We start from the raw sequence: 24,084 nt of genomic DNA, 5'->3' as shown, positions 1-24,084 counted from the left end.
CTAGGATTCCAAGACTCAGAAAGCTGCATTTCAGACCAGTCTGGGTCGTATTGAGTGGACTACCCTACACCCCCACCCCACCATTCCCCACACATATACGTATACACACACACACACACACACACACACACACACACACACACACACTCATGAAGAAGCCTGTTTTGAGATAGAACTTCGCTCTCCTTTATAGTTTAGTACAAGAGAATACAAATTATTAACTTGCCTACTGTGCCTCTTCTTTCGATGGTGGTGGGATGCTGGCCCACAACCCTAAGCCTTGTACATCCTAGGCAAGTGCATTACCGATGAGCTACAATCCCATCCTGACTTCTTGTTTGCTTGTTAGATAAGCCAGTCTCCTTATGGAGCTCAGGCTGGCCTCAAAATGAGAATCCTTCTACCTTGGCAGCAGGAGGGGCTGGCATATGCCACCAAGCCCAGCTTTACCACTTTTTTTTTTTTTTAAATCTGGCTTTACTCCCCCTTTAAAAATTGTATGTGTGTGTGGTGAGGCTGGAGAGATGGCTCAGTGGTTAAGAGCACTGACTGTTCTTCCAAACGTTCTGAGTTCAATTCCCAGCAACTACATGGTGGCTCACAACCATCTGTAATGGGATCCGATGCCCTCTTTTGGTGTCTGAAGACAGCTACGGTGTACTCATACATGAAATAAATAAATAAATCTTAAAAAAAAGTGTGTGTGTGTGTGTGTGTGTCTGAGCTCCTGCTCCTACCCACTAGACTCTTTTTCAAGATATTACTGGCAGTTAATGGCTGTTGGTGGCAGGGGTGTCATTGTCTAGAGCGGTATATCCACTGATAAGTTGTCCAAGCTCCAGTGAGAAACACTCATCTGGCTCTTGGGTCCTCCTTGCCGCTGAGAGTGACTTGCACAGAACGGTTTGAAGATGTTACGTCAGCGCTGCCTGGGGACAGACTGTGCAGGCTGCACAGTGTACTCACGTAAAGGCTCTGGGGAATTAGTTCAGGGAGTCCCAGAGGGGCCAGAAGGAAAGAAAGGTTTCTTTCTCCATTTACCCATCTACCTTCCACTCTCATCAAACTACTTTCATTTCTGAGTAGGGACCCTTTAAAAAACGACTTCCCGTTTAAAGAAGGAAATCCAAAACGGAAAGTGAAGTGTAAGGAGCAGACTTGAGGCAGATTTGGGCCTCTGGATTTTTTTCTTTTTCTTTTTTTTAAGGCATAAAGGCAGGGTCACAGTGGACAGTCCAAGTTAGCCCCCAGCTTCCCCCTTCCAAGTGCTGTGATAAAAGGCCTGAGCCACAGTGCTTGGCTTGACACTGCTTGTTAACAGAAATGTGCCTTGCTAGGCCAAATTCCAACTCTAAGCTGTTCATCTGACTTCCTGTCTCCAGACAAACATCTAACCCTTCAAGCCGCCTAATGCTAATGGCTGCACCGAGTTATAATCAATTAATCAATTGCTTTAGGTTGACTAAATTTATACGTTAGTCCTAAATTTATACTTTGGCCTCTGGGTCTTTTAAAAATCAATTGTTCTGCTTAAAACAAGGAGAAAATTCCTATGGAGGAACAGAATCCAAGGTAGCTGTTCACCTGCTGAGGGCTCCACCCACTTCCAAAATAATGGCATCCATGTTGCTCTCAGGGCTGGTGTAGTCATCTGCTTACCCCAGGGTTAGAGAAACCACTGCACTCACTTTCCTGTTGACACTCTCAGGTGAAACAAACACAGGAGAAAAATTAACTTCTTGAACATGGGTACAAGTGATCAAAATGTCATGATCTGTAGCATTTTGTTTAAGGCCACCAACGTATTCCTATCTCTTGCAGATATCACGACCAACTATTCATTCCCCTTTCACACACAGAGAAGCCTCTTCTCTAATGTAGAAAGCCAAACACTCACAGTTACACTGTATTCTAGAAACTTTTCATACCACATCCTTCCTAGATTCCTGCCTTGTTACTAATGAGAAAACGTGGCTTAACTGACCAATGAAATTAGCACTTGCAAGTCTCAAGAAGGTCCTCAGGACGGGATTGCCACAGGAGCTGCAGGCCACCAGGAAAGCTAACAGCACTGAAGCATTCTCAGAAAATGCCTTTCCAGGCCCGGAGAGATGCCTCCGTGGTGCAGAGCCCTGGATGCTCTTTCAGACGTCCTGGGTTTGATTTCTAGCACATGGTGGCTTACAGTTGCCCGTAACTCCAGTTTCTAAGGATTTTCTGGCATCTGCAGGCACCAGACATACACACAGGCAAAACATCCACACACATACCTTAAAAAAACAATAAAGTTGCCTTTTGCCAATAAGATACAGATAGAAGCAGGTGGTTGATATAGGTAAAAGAGAGAAAATAACTTGCTATTCAGAAGAGCGATTTTAAAAAATATTTTCGGGCTGGAGAGATGGTTCAGCGGTTAAGAGCACTGACTGCTCTTACAGGGGTCCTGAGTTCAAATCCCAGCAACCACATGGTGGCTCACAACCATCAGTAATGAGATCTGATGCCCTCTTCTGGTGTGTCTGAAGACAGCTACAGCGTACTTATATATAATAAATAAAATAAATTAAAAAAATATTTTCAGTCTCTCTGTGAGGGACGTGGCAGTAAGGAAGAAATGCTTTCATATATATACATATATATATATGTATATATATATTATATGAATATGTGTCCATGTGTGTGTAGGTGTGCACACATGCAGGTGACAGGTAATGCTGGCTGTCCTGTTCTACCGTGTCCCACCTTATTCCTTTGAGACGGGGTCTTGTACTGAACTTAGAGCTAGGCTGACAGTAGCCTCATGGATGGATCCTCCTGTTTCCATTAAATCACTGGGGTTACAGGAGAATGTATCCCTACCGGTCTGGCTTTCTATGTTCAAACACTGGCCTCAGACTTGTGCAGCAAGCATTCTTACCCACGGCGTCATCTCTCAAACCCTGAGAGGTTTTTTGTTTTTTGTTTTTTGTTTTTTTAATGTGGACTTTTGTTTGTTTTGAGACAGAGTCTTGCTATACAGCCCAGGCTGACCTTGAATCCTCCTGAATCATCCTCCTATGTGCTAGGAATTTTCGGTGGAACCTAGGACCCTGGTATACTAGGCAAGAGCTCTATCACTGAACTACGTCTATTACAGTTGTGGGCCACACAGGGTTTTTGCTTTTGCCTCCTGCCCCCCAACCCAAGACTGAGTTTCTCTGTGTAGCCTTGGCTGTCCTGGAACTCATTCTGAGGACCAGGGTGGCCTCAAACACAGAGATCCACCTGCCTCTCCCTCCTGAGTGCTGGGATTAAAGGTGTGTGCCATCATCACCCAGCAAGAACACACACAGAAAAACACACACACACACACACACACACACACACACACACACACACACACACACACACACCCCCGTTGGTATTTTTTATCATTATCATTCAAGTGCCAAGCACAGTACTCAGTAAGTATTTGTTGGTCGTGAGTCAGCACCATGTTGTGAACATGGCACAGTACAGAGTGCACTGAATGTGTGAGTTTAGCTTTAGTGAAACTCTTGGTGTTATATTTGGGAGATACACTTGTAGCTAGGGTAGGATTCCCATCCTTGTACTGGAAACGGGTATCTTCCACTCTAATCTGGTCTGCTGTTTTTCCTGGTATCTCATCTAATGTGTGATTCAGTGAGAGAGCCAACCAGCGTGCGGTGTGTCTAACAGCAGCCATAGTTACTGAGAGTTGAGCATGCTCCAGTCTCAGGACAGATATCTTCCAGGATTCACATTCAAACCTTACATTTAAGAATGAAGGCACACAGTGCTGCAATGTTTTTACTTATTTATGGATTTATCTGTTTTGATACAGAGTCTCTCTTTATAGCCTGGGTGTCCTGGAACTCTAAGAAGCTAAGGCTGCCTTCAAATTCACAGAGATCCACACGCCTGGCTAGGGTATAATGTTCTTGAGGTTATGAAGCCAAATTGTGAGACATCCTGGACTGTGAACCAAGGCAGCGTGGCTCTTGCTGACTTCAGTCCTGGTGGTCTGGCGCCTTTGATTGCTGTACTTTGGCAGAATGCCAGGAAAAAAAAAAGACTAGGGCTAGTCTCTTTTTAGTGGTTAAACTGAAACCAATCATGTGGGGTGGGAAAGAGAACTTATCAATCAGGAGTACTTGCTGCTCTTATAAAGGACTGGAGTTCAGTTCCCGTCACTGCCATGAGGCAGCTCACAACGCCTCTAATTACAGCTCTGGGGGATGCTGTTCTTGCCTCCTTGGGCACCTGCATGTATAAACACTTGGAGACACATTTAAAATAAAATAAACATTAGCTTTTAATAATAAAACATAGTTCTTGGAGCCTTTTCAAAGGAGCAAGAGGGATGATGGTCCCACAGTGCGGCTCTCCATGACAACATTGTAACACTGCATTGTAAGTGCCCACCCACACACAATCTTTGCTTTCCCTTCTTTTCTTTTGAGTCAGGTCTTACTATGCCTCGTAATCTGGCTAGGAACTCCGTATCTCAGCATTCCAACCTCCAGAGAGAGAGGTGGGATTACTAGCATGTGGCACCATTCCCAGCTGAACTTCTACTCTGTTACAAAAAAAACTACATAAAACAGAATAACTTACTTCTTTCGAAAATGTATCTCTAATTTATTTAGAATGACTTAAAGGTCTCATCATAATTTCAAAGCTCATCTAGGTCTGTAGTTTCAGTAACAACATAAATTTAATGAGCCAATTATCTGCCAGATTGCTGACTTTAAAAAAACAACAAATATTTAACAATGGACACATGACCACCATGAGAGTTACAGCTTGCTTTTTGTTATTTTAAGATCTGGTTTTTGCTAAGCCACTACCCAAAGACTATACATGGACTGACCCTGGACTCCAACTGCATACATAGCAATGAATAGCCTAATAAGAGCACCAATGGAAGGGGAAGCCATGGGTCCTGCCAAGACTGAACCCCCGGTGAACGTGATTGTTGGGGGGAGGGCGGTAATGGGGGGAGGATGGGGAGGGGAACACCCATAGAGAAGGGAAGGGAGAGGGGTTAGGGGGATGTTGGTCCAGAAATCAGGAAGGGGAATAACAATTGAAATGTAAATAAGAAATACTCAAGTTAATAAAGATAAAAAAAAAAAAGGACCTGGTTTTTGTTTTATGTATATGAGTGTTTGCTCTGTATATGCACCACTTGCATGCAGTGCCCATGAGGGTTAGAAGACATGGGATCCCTGGATCAGGAGTTACAGAGGACTGCAAGCCAACAAATCAGTGCTAGGAAACAATCCTGGGTCCTCGAGAGCAGTAGGAACTCTTAACTGCTGGGCCATCCCCCTCGCCCCATGCTTTGGCCTTCTGAATTCATTTAGATACAAGTTCTGTCTGTGTAGATGGGGCTCCCCAACCAAGGACATGGCTGCCACAGACGGGTGAAAGGATAAAGGCTTAAAGCTGACTCCAAAACTTGGTGGAAGAGAAAGCCTGTCTGTCAGGGCTGCCCCTTCTATAGGAGCCTAGACCCTTAGCCCTGCTTTGATTTTCACAGTTTGTGTGTGGAATGTGCTCCCCACCCCCAGAGCGGTTTATATTTACAGACGTCGCACTCACAACTCTCCAACTCTCCACCTAGGCCGCCAGCTTCCAGTCATGCACTTGGGCATCTTTAAAAGATTTTCTGGTCTGTTTGTTCCCGTTAATGCGAAAGGGAATCCAAACTCAGGTCTTTATATTTGCACAGCAAACAACCCATTGAGTCATCAGCCCAAGGCCCAGCCCAAGATCTGTTTCTTTCCACTTAGTCATTAGCCTCACAGATTTATAAGCCTATTCCTTAATCTCACAAGCGGAAATAATACATTGTCTGAAAAGAAAACTAGCTATCGTTATGGCAAAGGGAATTAATTCCATTGCCCTGGTGAGATATTAAGACAGGCAGAGCCTAACGTTCATCTTCTTGAAGACTATTATGGAGAGCATTATTCTCGCACAGAGTGCTGTGTACCTGTAGGCAATCGTTACGGTAAGGGTGGCCCATCGCGTCCTCCTTGAACAGTGCTTTGCTCTTTATCTCTATATAAGCTACAAACTACCTCCTATTACTCTAATAGGTTCTATGGTGATCTGCTAAAGCAAAGAAGTCCAACATTAAGCCAGGCACGGTAGCTCATGCCTTTAATCTCAGCACTTGAGATGTTATGTAAGAAGAATGCTGTGGATTTGATGCCAGCCTAGGTTACAGTAAGTTCCAGAACAGCTTATGCTTATCTCAAAAACCTTATCTCAAAAAGGTAAAACCAAAGCATAACAACAATAAACAAAATTAGCCCTTTGAAAGTCATAAGGCTAAAAATAGTTAGGGGCTGGAGAGATGGCTCAGCAGTTAAGGACACTGGCAGGTCTTCCAGAGGACCTGGGTTCAATTCCCAGCACCCACAGGGCAGTTCACAACTGTCTGTAACTCTAGTACCAGGGAATCTGACACCCTCATACAGACATACATGCAGGTAAAACATCAATACATATAAAACTAAACAAATCTTTGAAAAAAATATTATCAGTATGGTATTATAGTGTAGCAAAAATATTGTGCATATTTACCACTGGTGAAGCTTCTCTGACTTCCAGGAAGTACATTTTAATAGTCATTCAAAATGAATAACACATAGGAGATATGTGTAATTTCCAAATCAACTTCTAATTTAAATAGACTGTAATTAATCTGTTAATCAATGAGTAATTATGCCTCAATTGCTATTTCTAGTAGTTCAACATAACCATTTGTGATATAGATCTTATTTAATTAGATATCTTTCAGGAAGGAAAGATTTAGCATATTAATTCTTTTTTTAAACTACATTTGTTTCCTTGAGGGGAGGCACAGCATAGCACATGCATGGATATCAGATGACAATTTGCAGGAGGACTCTCCTTCCATCACGTGGACACCACGGATTAAGCCCAGGTTTTTAGTTTTGGAGGCAAGTGCCTTTACCGGGTGGGCCGTGGTTGGGACAGGGTATTGCTTTGAGCCATAGCTGGCCTGGACCTCACTATGTACACCAGGCTGGCCTCAAACTCAAGAGATCTGCCTGCCTCTGCCTTCCAAGTGCTGGGATTAAAGGTGTGCGCCACCCCATATTATTTCTTATATGTTTACCATTACACACTATATCCAGAGACATGGAGAGGAACCTAGCTGTCTCTACACTCAGTGGTTCTCAACCTTCCTAATGCAGCTCCTTGTGTTGTGGTGACCACCAACAATAAAATTATTTTCATTGCTATGTCATAACTTTAATTTTGCTACTGTTATGAATTACAATGTCAATATCCGATATGCAAGATATCTGATATGTGAATGTGACTCCTAAGAAAAGGCCATTTGGGGTTGGGGATTTGGCAAGCGCAAGGCCCTGGGTTCGGTCCCCAGCTCCAAAAAAAAAAAAGAAAAGGCCATTTGGCTTCCAAAGGGGTCACAACCCACATGCTAAGAAAGATTGCTCTAACTCTCGAAAGGGGTCAAGTTGTGAAATGAAGCAATTAGCCAATTAAGTCTGCAACAGCAGTTCCTGTGTGTATGTGGTTTGTCTTTGAGACAAGAATCTCACTTGGTCGGCCATGCTGGCCTTAGACTATTACAACTGATTTAACTCGAGCCTCCTCAGTGCTGGGATTACATGAGCAGGCCAACATATCTAACATGACTTACACTGAGAAAGTAGTGCAGACCATCAAATACACAGAGACATACCATTTTACTTTGGAAACCTTTGCATGGTGACTATCTTCTTTATTAAAATTAAGAGGAAGTTTATTATTACTGTGTAGAAATGGAAATATCAAAAATTTCATCACTGAGAGAGGGTCTCACTATGCAGCCCTGGCTGGCCTTGAACTCGTTGAGATATGCCTGACCAGGTTTCCCCAGCGCTGGGATTAAAAGTGTGTGCCACCATATCTACTGAAATACCAACTTTCCTATTTAAAAACATGTGGTCCAGCATGGTGGCTCTTACCTGCAATCCCACCATTCAGGGGGCAGAGGCAGGAGAAAGTTCCAGGCCAGACAGGGCTGTATAGTGAGTCCCAGGCCAGCCAAAATACCTTATATCCCACCCCCAAAACAACAACTACACGTGTGCACACGCAATTTGAGGAAGTATAAATGCCACTTCTGCGAGCTCCTGCTCAGTGCAGTGCTGTGATGTCATGAGGTGATGTCATCTCTGACCTGCTCACATGGTCGATACCGACATTTGTTTTTGAAAACAGACGCAAATACCCTGTGTGATTCTACTGGATTGGAAAGATACAGTGGGCAGCCCTTTGATATCAGCTTTGAGGACTGCTAGATCTCTAACCTTCCAGGATTCTAACATCTTGCCAAAAATAAACACAACTACATCAGGCAGCTACAGGCAAGGAAAAGTTTCTGCCCTCTGCACTGGGCAGAGGTTGCTCCTTTCTCTATAGTCTGATAAAGCACAGGGTGGCCCTACAGCAGAAAGCCCTAAGGCAGTCAAAGACCGCTGACACCGGTAGGCAGCACGCTGTGAAAGCTGAGAAATGAACATACTCACCTTAATCAGAATCCAAGTCTCACTGCAAATCAGTAACCCAGTTGACCCCGGGCAAGGACTCTATCCCAGCAGGAACCTCAAAAGCACCCTCTCTGCCCCAGGACCTCCCCTTCTTCATGCCAACTACTAGTCAAGAAAGTAGCCTGCAGCCCTGTATCTGTGGAGCCATTTACAGAGCTACTGGTGAAAGTAAGGGGGTGGGAGGTCTGCTTGATGAAGTTAACGGGGATGCAAAGGTGTAAAGACAGGCCGACATCTGTGTACACCTTTAATGTAAAGAACTCCTTGAAGTGTCAAGACAGCTCTTCAAAGGGCAGCTGCACTGAAGGGCCAAACCCTGAGAGCCGCTGAGCAGGCCTTAAGAGCACATGCGACAGAAGGACCACACAATAAAAATGTCTCTGACATAGTCATTAAAGAGCCTCTTGTTTCAGGGTCAGTAGTTATTAAGTCCCCATTCTTGGTCTCCACCTTGGCTTGTTGAGTCTTACTTGAATAGTGGTGCCCAGAGAACCTTGTACTATTACTAATGCTCATCTGATTTCCCATACAAGGCTCGCCCGGACCATCACTCTGCCCCAGGCCGTCAGTTCTCACAGTATGGCCTTGGCCTCCGAGATACCTCAATTTTCACTACATATTTGATATGCTACTGTACTCAAATAAAGATGCTGAACTTTCTGACAGAATAAAATGAAAGTGAAACAAAATAATAAAAGGTATGTAAGAACTTATAATAAAAATAGAGCAAGCTGAGATGGATTCCAGACTAAGAACCTAAGTACTGGGCAGAGTCCTCCATTGTTTGTTTAAATAACAAAACGACAGATGGATAGCTTCTCTGACTGTTAAAATAAATGCTGACATGAAAAGTAACCCCCAGAATGGATTCGCATGGCCAAGGAGACAGTTCAGTGTGCAACGGTCAACTAATGACTTGAATTTGATCTCAGTAGCCCACACGGAAAAGCTGGATCCAGTGATGCAGTCTCTAACACAGCACTCCTACAGTGGGATGTGGAAACAGAACTACTCAGCTAGGCCTTGCACGCAGTGCACCAGCTAATGAGAACGCTCGCCTCCACAAGGGGAAGGTGAGAATGCGCGTGCAAAAAGACCAACCCAAACACCCCTGGAATGGTGTAGTTTCAAAACAGAAGTGGATCAGAAAGGAAGTAGGGGGCACGGAAAACTACAGTGTAGGGGGCTGGGTCCCAGTTCCAGTTTGGGAACTAAGAAGATGATGGGACAGTGACTCTCTGTGTGGAGCAGCTGGTTGCCTCTGGGATCTGCCCCTAACTCCATTCAGTAATACAGACCACCCCTGCTTCATTGAAAGCTTCAGACACATGACATATTCTATAAAAACCCTAACAACTCTTTTCCTAACTGCGAAATTAAATGAGAAGTTTCTGTTGCATTCTCTCTTAGTATCCAAATGTTTCTTTTTCAATACTTACTAGTATATGCAGTTACATATAACTAGTGTCTTGTTTTGTTTATTGACTGTTTTCACTCCAGAATTCGTAAACCTTGTTATACTTGTTTGTGTGGCTTTAGTGTGTGTCCACTAGCATACACCATGGCACGTGGATAGGGGGAGGTGTAACTTGTTGGAGTCGGTTCTCACCTACTGCCACTGTGGGCCCCAGGGATTAAATTTGGGTCACCAGCCTCAGAGGCTGGAACCTTTACACACTGAGTCATCTGGCTGGCTTGTGAGGACAGCACCCACAGGGCTCACCTCGGTATCTATCTCATTCACACTGCATACTTAAAACCATGACTGTACCATGGCAGATGCTCAAGAAATATCCACGCAGCGGGGCAGGGAGAAGCACACCTGCAATTCTGAAAGTCAGAAGGTGGAAGCAGAAGGACGAACCAGAAGCTCAAGTCGTCCTTGGCTACAGAGAGGTTTAAAGGCCCAGCTCATGTTACAAGAGCCCCTGCCTCAAACTTCAGCAGCAGCAGCAGCAGCAACAACAACAACATCTATGAAATGATGAGTTTCTTTTACATCTGATATTTTTGTGATTCTAGTTATCATTCTGACTTCAAACAACATCTCAGCTAAAACTCTAGAATGCCAAGAAGTGAAAGGCTCACCTGGACTGAATTTTAATGAGAGAAGTGTCTAGACAGGGGACTAGAAGGGTATCAGGCAGGCCACTTTGAGAGGGCAAAAATTCCAGACTGGGAGAAGTCATGATGATTGAATAAAACTTTCCGAGAACACCTGAACCCCTGGAACCAGCAGCACCGTGAGTGTATGCCGATCACAGCAGGCCAACTACACTTGCTAAGCCATTCTTGTGGCTGGGTGCAGCGCTACACATCCATGTTGTGAGACTTTTCCATGAGATATGCACAGAAAACGCTTATTCACCCTAGTCAGGTGACCAAAGAAAGGATTCTGCACATGTCCAGGTGGACATGAATTTATGGGAAAAATGAATTTATGCAAAAGCATGGGTGATTCTTAGGGAACTGCATCCCCAAAGCCAGACCCCAGCAGACTCCAGCACTCCCCAAAACTGCTATGCAGCTGGGGTCGGAATACATGAAGTGAGATGGGGTGGGCGGCTGGAATCTCAGGTAAGGGTCTGGTGTCACCAGTCTTCTCCTAGGAAGGTAGCAGGCCTCATCTTGCGGGAGGTCTCAAGAAGTAAGCACATCTACTCTAATTTCAAGATGATAAAGGCATGTCACCCCCCGGAAGACAGAGTTCCGCAGCTGCAATTCCAGAACGCAGGAGGCCGTTGCAGGAGGATCGTGGGTTTGAGATCAGCCTGGGATACACAGTGTGAACCTATCTTAAAAACAAAGACTTACAAACCCACACAGCTGCACATACAACTGGATAAGGAAAAGAAATAAGACATGTGGAGTATGAAGAAGTAAAACCATTTAAGATGAACATGATCTCACATGTAGAAAACCCTCAAGAACTCACACAAAAGGACTACAGAGCTGAGTTCAGCACAGCTGCAGGACGCAAGATCAATGAACAAAACATTGATTGTATTTCTAAATATTAACAGTGAACAATCTGAAAATAAAATTTAGAAAAACGAGTTCATTTATAATAGCAAAATCATAAAAATCCCATGATAAACTGAAGTGTAACACTTGCATTCTTAAACCTATAAAACACGCCGTGGGAATTAAAGAGAGTCTAAATAAATGGAAAGATGCCTCTTGTTCACGAGTTAGAAAACTCCAAAGCTGTAAGGTGGAAGCCGCCCACAAGTGACCTGTGCATGGAATGTGCCCCTTATCAATGCCAGAGCAGCCCCTTTCTGCAGAGCCTGGAGAATGGATTCCTACAGAAAGGAGAAACGAGGAAACGCTAACCTTACATCAAAGTGTCAAAGCTGGATGACCCATCAGGAAGGCATGATTTCAGACTTAAATTTATTTCAGGAAGGCCATTTTGATATCTGTTCTAATGTTCTTTTGATTCTTAGCACCACAAAACACGACAAATGTTCAGAGCTCCCTCCACCCTTGCCAGAGGTCAGAGTTCATACGTGTTGTTGCCTACAGGACCCAGAATAGAGTTCATCTAAGAGCAGTGCTACACTCAAGGTCTTCACTGTCCCTGTTTGTCTTCTCTCATTGGGGAAAATACACAGACACACTTACAGGAAGCCAAAGGCACTGCAGTGTGCAGAGAGGGGAAGTTCACAGTGCGTTTTTCCTTTCAAGATGGTAAATTTGTGGTGCTGCCCATACCTTTTCCTGTGGATTTGCTTCACTGCCTACCTCAGCTAGAAATCTGACCTGAGGCTTTCAGTCAAGTTACTCTTCTCACTGGCCTGGTATTCATGAGAAGCCAGTGAACCTCAGGGATCTGATTGGCCCCATCTCCCCAGGGCTAGGATTATAAGCACATGCTACAAAGTCTGGCTATTTCAGGTGGGTTCTCGGAACCAAACTCAAGTCTTTGCACTTGTTGCGTACCAAGTGATTTACTGATGGATCCATCTCCCTAACCCCAAAACTGTGTGTGTTCCTACTTAGGTGGACACGTGTGTGAGGGTGCATGTGTGTGTATGCACAGGGTAGCCAAAGGCTGACTTCAAGTCTCATTCTTCAGAGGCCACTGCCTTGATTTTGGAGAAGAGTCTCTCACAGACTCAGAACTTGTCAGTTAAGCCAGCCTGGCTGCCCAGCAAGCCCCGGGAATCTGCCCGGCTTTGGTTCATCAGCACTGTGATCACAAGTGTGAACCGCTATGCCAGCATCTCTACAGGACTCCTGAAGTGAAACTCTTATCTTCAAACTTGCTGGGCTGCCTACTTTTCTCTCTTCACTCCATGCCAAACACAAGTCTTTAAGAAGTTTATTATTTGTGTGTGTGTGTGTGTGTGTGTGTGTGTGTGTGTGTGTTTATGTGTGTATGTATATAAATGCATATAGATACCCACAGAAGCCTGAAGAGGTCATGGAATTTTCCTGATATATACATATAAATGTGTGTGTATATATGTATATATATGTAAATGTATTTATGTATGACAGGCTGGAGAGAAGTCTCAGTGGTTAAGGCGTTCACTGGGCAGGCTCGGTGGCTCGATTTTGCATCCCCAGAACCCACATAAAGAAGCTGGGAGCAGCAGCACAAATATCTGTGATACCAGGGTAGGCCCAGCAAGGGTTGAGAGGTGGAGACAGGAGAGTATCTGGAAGCTCAGAAGCCAGTGAGCCAGGCATACGTAGTGCTGAGCTACGCAGAATCCCTGGGTTAAACATGGTGAAGGCAAGGACTAACGCCCGAGGTTGTCCTCACCTCCACATGTAGGTTGTGCACTCACATACATAATGGTTGTCTGCACACACATGCAGGGGCACACATGTGCACACACACACACACACACACACAACACACGCACATACAAATTAAGAGAACTTCACCTTGTTAATAAAAAAGGAAAAGCTTATCAACACTCATCTATGTCTCCGTTCTCTCCTTCCTTGCTTTCATGTCAGTCACAAATGTTGAAGGTCCATCCTAACTCAGTTTTATCTGGTCCTCACATCCCTGATATCCGTGCCTTTGTTGTCATTTCAGGGTCTCTGCGTCAGCAGACAATTATCCAGAAGGTGTCATCTTTGATTCTGCACAGACTGGATAAAAGCTGCCCTTCTGCATCTAACGTCCCCAACAGACACTTTACAGCCGCCTCCTGCACAACCCCACGTCAGCTGACACACTCCTACAGCCATCCAATGTGGTCTTAAGTGTAAACACTGAATTTACTCATTTCTGCACCCGAAAAGCAGGCTTGATATCATGGTACTGTAGAGCTCCTCCTTAACAAGGTGAAAATATCTTTAAACTCACAAAACTATTAAGAAAAATTGTCATAGCCAGGCGTAGTGGCGCAAATCTTTAATCACAGAACTTGGGAGGCAGGGGATCTTTGGGATCTGATCTACACAGTGAGTTCTAGGACAACCAGAGAAGAAAGCTCATCTCTATTAACAAATCCTTATCATACGGAGTATTACCTTTGACCAAGTTTGGGTGCAAAGAGAGCACCCCAAAATAACAAAGTCTCAGGTATTTGGAAATTAAAAATTGCCTTCATGTTACATTTTAGGAAAAAACTACAAAAAATTTATTAGCCATGTAAGAAAGTAATAAACTGGTAACTGTTTTTGATCTCTGTGTTCTAAATATCTGTACTAATTATTATCATCTGTAAGTTGCTAGTTCCCCAATTTGTATTTCCAAATTTCAAACACTCTGACCAAACCCTGAGCCTATGAGGCAAGAAGAGGGCACCACATTTCCGAGGAACTGCTGAGTCGACTCCTTTGATTTTGAAGATAGGGTCTTGCTACACAGCCAAGGATGGTCTTGACTACCCAGTAATCCTTTGCCCTGCCTCTTTAAAGCTGAAGTTACACTTAACATTCTTGAGAGGAACTCTACAGTATGCCCAGCCTTTCTTTGGAAACAACCACTGGACTTTGCTGAGATTTGACATTGTTTTGGCTCTAAGTTTATTTTGTGCTTCTAGAAGGCTAATTTTCAACTGACTTTCTTTAACCTGGATGCCAGAATTTCATCTCTGTCTTCACCTCTTAGCATTCTATATTCTAATATTCCAGGTTTATCTTTCAGTAATTTTCTTCCTGTCCGGATTAGATGTCTAATCTGATATTTATTTTTTTCTCCTTGAGGTTTCTGGTTCTTCTTCAGTTCATGGAAGTCTGATTTGCTCTTTTCTCTTTACATTTTTCGGCTACTTTCCACGTTTGTTTATGCTTTTCCAAAAAAAAAAAATTCATTATAACATTTCCATTTTTAACTACTCCTGCTGTTATAAAATGAAGGTAATGTGTATATACATTTTCTATTTGACAACCGAGACTCTCTGAGGGAGTCCACCATGTTTACTTTTACTTCTTATTCACGCCAGTTTGCGATATTTTCTGGTTAGTGGGGAGCTAGGGTTCCGTGGAACTCTACTGAGAGGATTGTTTGAGACTAAGGTTTTTAAGGTTTTCTTTCTAGAAGACTCGGGTTTCTGACAAACTAAACAATACCCAAAAAAGAACAGTTCTTTTAATGTATTTTAAATTTCTAATTAAAATATGTTCCCGGCTGAAGAGATGGTAAGCTGGTACAGCACTTGCTGTGCAAATTTGACAACTTTAGTTTTACTCCCAGGAATCATGCAACTGTGAAGGGACACAAGCAACTGCGCAGATATCCCCTGCCTGCACTGACAGCATCATATAAAGATTTAAAAAAGAAAAACTTGAATTATTCATTCGTACAGGTATATATTGTATGTTGAACATGCCTCCCCCCACACCCCATTTTCCTCCCTTTCCCCATATTTCTCTCTCCTAAAAAGAATCAAGGACTAGACGAGGCTGCCCACTCTCTCCCTACCTATTCAATATATTATTCGAAGTCCTAGACAGAGCAATCAGACAACAAAGGGAGGTCAAAGGGATATGAATTGGGAAGGAAGAAGTCAAAATATCACCATTTGCAGATGCTATGATAGTATACTTAAGTGACCCCAAAAATTCCACCAGAGAACTCCTAAACCTGATAAGCAACTTCAGCAAAGTGGCTGGATATGAAATTAACTCAAACAATTAGTGGTCTTCCTCTACTCAGAGGATAAATAGGTTGAGAAATTAGGAAAATGACGCCCTTCACAATAGTCACAAGTAATATTAAATACCTTGGTGTGATTCTGACCAAGCAAGTGAAAGATCTTTATGATAAGAACTTCAAGTCTTTGAAGAAGCAATTGAAGAAGATCTCAGAAGATGGAAAGATCCCCCATGCTCATGGATTGGCAGGATTAATATAGTAAAAACGACCATTTTGTCAAAAGCAATCTACAGATTCAATGCAATCCCCATCAAAATTCCAACTCAATTCTTCATAGAGTTAGAAAAAGCAATTTCCAAATTCATTTGGCATAACAAAAAACACAGGATAGCGAAAACTATTCTCAACAATTCTTCTGGGGGAAATCACCATTTCTGACCTCAAATTGTATTACAGAACAATTGTGACAAAAACTGCATGGTATTAGTACAGAGATAGATCAATGGAATAGAACCGAAGACCAAGAAATGAACCCACACACACACCTATGGTTGTTTTCTGTGAGCGCGTGCGTGTGTATGAATATGTTCACTACAGCATGAACTAAGCTAGCTGGCCTACAATCTTCCAGCCATGACTCCAGGACTCAATCCGACTCCTGGTTAGGGTGTGATGGGAGTACAGACAGACACCTCTGGTACTGTCTGTAAGTTTTTATTTGGGTTCTGAGAACCCAATCCTGGTTTTCAGGCCTGCCAGCAGTGCTTTACCCACCAAGCTATCTCCCAAGTCCTTAAGTATACACACAAGCATACATGTTAAATGTATATTCACACATACATACGGAATGCACTCATGCATGCACAGGTACACACACATACAAGTGCTTAAGCACGACTGCAGCTGCTGACACCCACTGGGGGACTTAGATGCTTCCCTAGTGGGTGAGAGGAACTACTGCAGACTGGTAGTTGCCTTGGGGCTGGTGGTAGTTTGAACGAGAATGGCTCCATAGGCTCATATGTTTGAATGTGTGGGTCCCAGCTGGTGGAACTGTTCGGGAAGGAGTAAGAGATGTGGCCTTCCTGGAGGAGGTGTGCCACTTGGGGTGGGCTTTGAAACCTCATAGCCCAGCTAGCCTCTGCCTCTCTCTGCTGTGCGCTTGTATATGAGGTGTGAGCTCTCAGCGACTGCTCCAGCCTTATGTCTTCTTTGTCTGCCTTCTGCCATGATGGCATGGACTCTAATCCTCATGAATTGTAAGCCCTAGTAAGCTATTTCTTCCATACGTTTCCTTGCTTATGGTACCTCTTTGGAGCAATAGAAAAGTAACTAAGACAGGGCTGGAGCTGTGGGATCCAATCTATAAGAAAGATAGAAACTTCTTTGGATGATGGAAATGAATAAAACCAGATGGTAATGATGGTTTAAAAATACCACAAATTTAGTAAAAGTGATGTACCTTGCCACGATGAATAATTTTATGGTATGCAAATATTATTGACTTATGATTTATATATTTCAACTTCGTTAAGATGATACCTTTTATATGTCTTTAAAGTACTTTTTTTATTTTATGTGTATGGATGTTTGCCTGCATGTGTCTGTGCACCATGGGTGCCAAAAGAAGGCTTTGGATCCCCCGAGAGAGACATCATGAGACTCCATGCGTGTGCTGGGAATTAAACTCAGGTTCCCTGGAAGAGCAACCAGTTCTCTTAACTACTTGGCCATCTCCCTAGTCCAATTTTATGTGTTTTAAAATATAATTTTAAAAGAAGGAGAAAGAGGAGGAAGAAGAAGAGGAGGAAGAGGAAGAAGAAGAGGAGAGAACTAGGGAAATGACTTAGCTGGTAAAGTGCTTGCTCTGCAAACATGAGGAACTTTGTGCAGATTCCCAGCCCTCATGTAAAAGCTGAGCATGACACACAGCACTTCTGTAACCCTGGTGCTGGGGATGGACAGAAAGACAGGCAGACCCCGGAGTTCACTGGTCAACCAGTCTAGCTGGACCAATGAGCTCCAAGTTCAATTACAACCTGGTCTCAAACAGAAGGGGGGGGAGGGAGGGAGGGAGGGAGGGTAGAGGATGCACTAGGTGTGATTCCCAGCACTGCATACACTGGGCAGAGTGGTCCGTGCCTCACAATGGTCCCAGTACTCACCAGGTAAAGACTGTATGATCAGAGGCTCAGGAAGATCATGGGGCTAGGGAGATGGCTGGTTATGAAAAGTACTTGCCATGTAAGCCTGAGGGTTAGAGTTAAGTCCCCCAGAACTCACATAAAAACCAGGCGGGTATGTGATGGTTCTCCTGTAATCCCGGTGTTTGGAAGGTGAACGCAGTGCATCCTGGGATAAGCTGGCAAGCTCAGCAACCAGAATCGGAAAGTTCCTGGTTCAGCAAGAGACCTTGCCTCAGAAACAGAGGGGAGAGCAGCTGAGGAAGACGCCCAACAGCAGCCTGACTCCCGCATGTCTGCCTGCCTCATTAGAGCCTACCTGGCCAGAATGGTCTCAGTCACTGAGCAATCCTCCTGGCGTAGGCTCCACAGTGCTTGGATTACAGGCATGGGCTGCTACTGTCCATGGCTTGTTACTAAAACTTATCTCTATTTTATAAGTAATATAATAAAATTCCATTTTATCGGAATTTAATTAATCTAAACTACGGCTTATCGTTAAGGGCTTGCGAGATGGCTCAGTCGGCACAACAGCTGCTGAATCCATGCAAACAGCCGTGGGTGGAGGGGCACGAATGTCTGGGAGGCAGAGACAGGAGGATCCCCAAACCTTGCTGGTTAAATTAGCATGCTCCAGGGTCAGTGAGCAACCTTGTCTCAAAAAATAAGTGGAAGGCCTGTGAGAGGCTCCAGTGGGTTGCCAAGCTTGATGAGCTGTTTGATAACCAGTACCCACACAGTAGGGAGAACTGGCTCTCATGAGTCTTCCTCTGACCCCCAAAGACCCTCCGTGGCTAGCACGTATGCACACGCACACTCCCCCTACGCACAAAATAAATAAATGTAATAAGAAAGAATAGTAGAGAGTAATTAAAAACACATACCTGGCCCTGACCTCTCGCCTTCATGTGCATGTTCATGGGTACATATATTACATCCTCCCAATTATCTTTAATGATTTAAAATCAGGTGTCCTAGACAGTGGGCCCTCGGCTGGCTTCTGACTGAGGGCTGCGGTGTGGCAGCTCTGCTACCAACTCAGTGACTCCAGCAGAAGGACACGGCCCTTTGCTTCCTGTCAGAATGTGCAAGTTATACAGACACAGAGCCGTGGCAGTTAGTTTTGCTTTCTGTCAGAAATAAATAGCCACAGACTGAAGTGAAACTGTAAGTAACCTCTAATTAAAGAAATCAGGTTTAAGGATACTGTGGTTAGATAATTAGACCCTTAGCAAGAACAAATTGCCTGAACTACAACAGCAGGTTTATCAACGACATCGAGAGCTGCAAGCCGTATGGAACTGTTTTGACCAAAAGACAGATGATTTTTTTTTCAGAGACTTAGAAGAAAAGACGCTGGAGTGCTGATAGATAAATTAATTAGCTTTGTTTTGAATACAGCCCCGAGATTCTCAAAACCTTGTTTACTTGATAGTCTCAACCTCCCCTAAAAGGACATAAGGAATTGTGGCTGCCATCTAGTGGAGGCTTTTGGAAGGCACAGGGACATGGAGAATGGAGACACTAAGTCTGAAAGAGTCTACCCAGAATGACCCATTGCTCCAGCCGCAGAGGATGTAGCAGAGGGTGCCATTGTCCGATATCAATGGGAGGAGAAGGTCCTGTGAAGGATCTGTTCTCCAGTGTAGGGGAATGCCAGGGTGACTAGGTGGGAGAGCATCCACATAGGAGCAAGAGGATGGGGGGAGAGGGATGGAAGGGGGAGGGGATAACATTTGAAATGTAAATGTGTAAAATATCCAATAAAAATAAATAAAAAGGGCTGGAGAGATGGCTCAGCAGTTAAGAGCACTGACTGCTCTTCCAGAGATCCTGAGTTCAATTCCCAGCAACCACATGGTGGCACACAACCATCTGTAATGAGATCTGATGCCCTCTTCTGGTGTGTCTGAAGACAGCTACTGTGTACTTACTCTACAGCGTACTCACATACATAAAATAAATAAATAAATAAATATTTTTAAAAAATTAAAATTAAAAAAGGCTAAGGAGAAAACAAAAACATAAGATATACACTGTGTTATTCATTCATTTATCCTTCAATACACTAAAGTGCTCCCACACTCTTGACACACTTTGAATTCAGCAGAGAGTAAGCAGCCTTTTGGGGCACATATTTTTGTGATATAATACAACTTCCTTGAAGAAAGGACTTGAAGGTTCTAAGTGACTTATGGAATCCTAACTGCTTAGAAGCTGTTTCATATACACCGTCCTCAAAGAATACGCTGAGGTAACTGGGTGACTGATTACCACCAACTTCAATCAAGTCACAAAGATCCCCCTGGGTTCTGAAACTTGCCCTTGGTTCATGATATGCTTTAATTGTCCACTGTCTCGGCCCCCAAGGGTGCTCAGCACTACAGGAAGCAGGAGATGGAAAGAAGACTGGGAAGATACGGGATCTGGACGCAAGCCCCAACACCCTGGCTTTTGTTCCTGCCATTCCGCCTCACCGAGACTGTACTTGGCTTCTCAATGGGCTGGTGAGAGATGTACCATAAGGGTTTCTGTGAAGGTTAAATAACAAAACACTAGACCACTGGCAGTCCCCAGTATCAACCTCTGACCTTCAAGTCTGTGGACCTGAACAAATCCCCATTCTATGCAAACAATGAAACAGTCAAGTATACTTTATGTCATCATTAGCTTAAATTTCTACCCAAAATTCCTACCACAGCTTTTAAATTTTGCTTGTTTATTTTTGAGACAGAGTCATACGTCGCCTCGGTTGGCTAAGGCTACATGAAACTTCTGATCTGCCAGCCTTTTTACTTCCTAAGTGCTGGGATTGCAGACGTGTGCCACTACACCTGGGTTGCAGTTTTCATTTTATTTCTTGTTATGCAACAGTGGTAAAACATAAGATCATATATGCTTGTTGTGTATGCAGTGCGGGTATATCTGTGTGTGTGTGTTCCTGCATGGGGGTAGGGCAGAGGTTGACAGCAGCTGTCTTTCCTTGACAATTTTCTACTTTTTAATGTTTTGAGAGGATCCACACCACACCACACACACTTATTTTGTTTGTTCAGGTTTTTGTATTTTGTTTTGTTTTGTTTTGTTTTGTTTTTTAAAGACAAGGATTCTCTGTGTAACAGACTCTGGCTGTCCTGGAACTTGCTCAGTAGAGTCAGGCTGGCCTCCAACTCACAAAAATCCACCTGCCTCTGCCTCCCGAGTGCTGGGACAAATGGTGTGCGCCACCACCAATGACTACTACTATGGCTACCATTTCTTCTTCCTCTTCCTCCTCCTCTCTTTCCCTCTCCTCTTCTTTAAAGACAGGGTCCTCACTAGGTAACCCTGACTGACTTGGGACTCACTGTGTACATCAGGCTGAGCTTGAACTCTCAGGATTTTTCTGCTTCTACCTCTCCACTGAGCCTTACGTAGACCTCTTAAAAGACAAACTCTATAACCGAATTGCCCCGGAACTTACAGCAGTCCTCTTGCCTCAACCTTCTAAGTGCTAGGATTACAGGCGTGAGCTACCATACCAACCTTGGACAATTTTTTGTTTTGTTTTGTTGATTTTGTTGGGGGGGGCAGGTGGCACAGCACGACGCACAGAGTGAAGGTTAGAAGACACTTGGAAGGAGAACTTCTGAATATCAAACAGCTTATCAAGGTTGGCATCAAATGCCCCGCCAATGATCCAGCTCCACATCTTCAGTCTCTTTGTTTGTTTTTGTGTGAATTAATTTATCATGTATGAATACATATATATATGTATATACATATATAGAGAGAGTGAGGGAGGGAGGGAGAGAGGGGGGAAGAGAGAGGGGGGAGGGAGAGGGAACAGAAGATAACTTTATGTTCAGTTCTCCCTTTCCACTATGTTGGTTCTGAGAACCAAATTCAAGTCATCAGGCTTGGTGGCAAGCATATTTCCCGCCTGAGACAGCACTGGTCCTCACCCTTGGAGTTTTAATTTTATTTCTTGCTCTGTAAATTGGTAAGTTTAGGGTTTTGTTTTGTTTTGTTTTGTTAACAGAGTCTCACTCTATGGCTCAGGCTGGTCTGGAATTCACAGCAACCATTCAGTCAGACTCAAAGTGCTGTGGTTGAAGGCGTGATTCACCATATCCAACTAAATGTATTTATTTGAGCACATGTGCATATGTTTGCATGTGTTTGTATGTGTGTGTGTGTGTGTGTGTGTGTGTGTGTGTGTGTGTGTGTGTGTGTGTGTACGGAGCCCCAACGTTGACGTCAGCTATCTTCTCTGGTCACTGTCCTCGTTACTTGTTGAGACATGGCCTCTTGCTGAACTCAGAACTCACCAATCCCAGCTGGTCTAGGTAGCTACCTTGCCTTGGGCATCCTGGATGCTGGGATTATAGGCAGCTGCTACGCCTGCCTGGCTTTTATGTGGGACCTGGGAATTTGGATTCTGGTCACTGAGTCATCTTCCCAGCCTTAAACTTAAGGTGTCTACTGTCTTTATAGCATCGACCTCCATGATCACAACAGCGCATAGCACTACGGCTGGCTTCTCGCCTGGTGCACTTGTCTAGCAGCTGGCCTCTCCTCTTCCAGTCTAGTCCTGCTTCTTATCTCAGCATGGCAGACAGGGAGGCTTTTGTTTTTTATCTTTAAATTTTTTAACGGAAAGCTTGATAAGGCTTCCTATCTACAAATCTACAATTCAGGATAATGCCCATCAACGTGCAGCAGTCCATGCCTCTCTGGCAGCCCACCCTGGAGCATCAGAGCTCTGGTCCTAATGCCATTTTCTGCCAGGACACCCCGCCCTCCACAGTAGTCCTAGTCATCTTTGGCTTGACTGTAAATGTCATTTTTCATGAGTGCGTTTCCTAGCTTGGCACCAAGATGAGGACAGACCATAAGGTAAAGACATCTTGTTACAGAGTTAGTTTGCACATTAGGACAAATGTGAAACATTATTTTCCAACGGTTCAAAGTAAATAGGATGGTTACTCTGAATACAATGGAACAACTGTGAAACTGATCAGAAACTGCAGAACTGGTTCATCAAGAGCTTCTCAGGAGACTTAAAGAAATCCCTAAGCCCCTTGGTATTTAGTTCAAAGAATGCCAAAGGCGCAGGGCTGAAGAATACTTAACACAAGGATGCTATTCTTTCAAGTACCATTTCAGACATCTTTAAAAGGCATTTATGTAGCTGGTGAGATGGCCTGCCCTGGGAGCAAATGGCCAAAGGAAAGAAGTGACTCCCAAAAGTTATCCTCTGATCTCCACATGGCCTAAGAATAGCGTGTGCTCACACACACACACACATGCACACACACACACTCTACATACAATAAGTGAGTAAATAAATAAATAGGGCACTGATCTGACACCAGGAAGATGGTACAAAATAAAAATTCAATTATGAAGTGACATGTCGAATTAGGCCACGGGTACTTTCCTTTGGCTCCCTGAAGGGGGAGGCACTAACGTCTATCTGTTGCCTGACTTCTGCACATGCTTTATGTGCTCATATGTTCACACAGTTTTGAGGTTTGGATAAACAGTCATGGTGTACTAGTCCTTCTGCAAAAGTTCTACTGTAACCAGAGATTCTAGGCAAAAGCCGGAGTTCTGGCAGCCCCCAACGGACTAGGCATGACTGCCTGTCAAAATAAATCAATAATAGGGACAAATGATGGTGAAAATGGAGAAGAGAGATGAATTCAAATGGCCATATTAGGGAGAGAACAGAGTTCTGTGTCTGTGGCTGGAGAAATAGCTCAGAGGGTGAGAGCACATGGTGCTCTTGCAGAGGACCAGGGTTTGATTCCCAGTACCGGCATGGTGGCTCACGAGTCTCTGTAACTTTAGTTTTAGGGGCACTCAAGAGGGTGACGAGAACCTTGGTCTTTGAACCCAAGAAAGAAGTTGAGTAAATGATAAACAAAACGGGGAAAGGACAGGAAATGTCGACTTTAGTCACTGCCTGACAGAGATGACTCAGAGAATGTTTGAGAAGGACAGAAGGAAACCCTGAAAGCTTTCCTGTTGTAATGATGAGGACCTCTGGAAGTTTCCACTCAAACATGAAAGGGCATCAGCGAGAATGCAGCTGATGAGCTACCACAAACAGAGATGAGGCTGGCGGGGACGGAGGGGCCGACATTATGAAAAAGACAGACCGGCCTCACACAGTGCTCAGCGTTTCCAATCGACTGCACACACTCGTGACTGGACTTTGCGTCTGCGAAATCTGACTTCCAAGAACACA

The 24,084-nt window shown here is 44.0% G+C and overlaps 1 protein-coding gene across 5 annotated transcripts in view; it reads right to left on the bottom strand.

The window, feature by feature from the left end:
* Window positions 1-24,084, bottom strand: part of Dtnb (dystrobrevin beta) — a 192,794-nt gene that overhangs the window by 58,389 nt on the left and 110,321 nt on the right. The window lies entirely within an intron of this gene.

The sequence above is a fragment of the Rattus rattus genome, chromosome 7 (genome assembly GCF_011064425.1).
Source record: "Rattus rattus isolate New Zealand chromosome 7, Rrattus_CSIRO_v1, whole genome shotgun sequence".
NCBI classification, from domain to species: Eukaryota; Metazoa; Chordata; class Mammalia; order Rodentia; family Muridae; genus Rattus; species Rattus rattus.
This window is presented reverse-complemented; position numbering and strand designations above follow the sequence as displayed.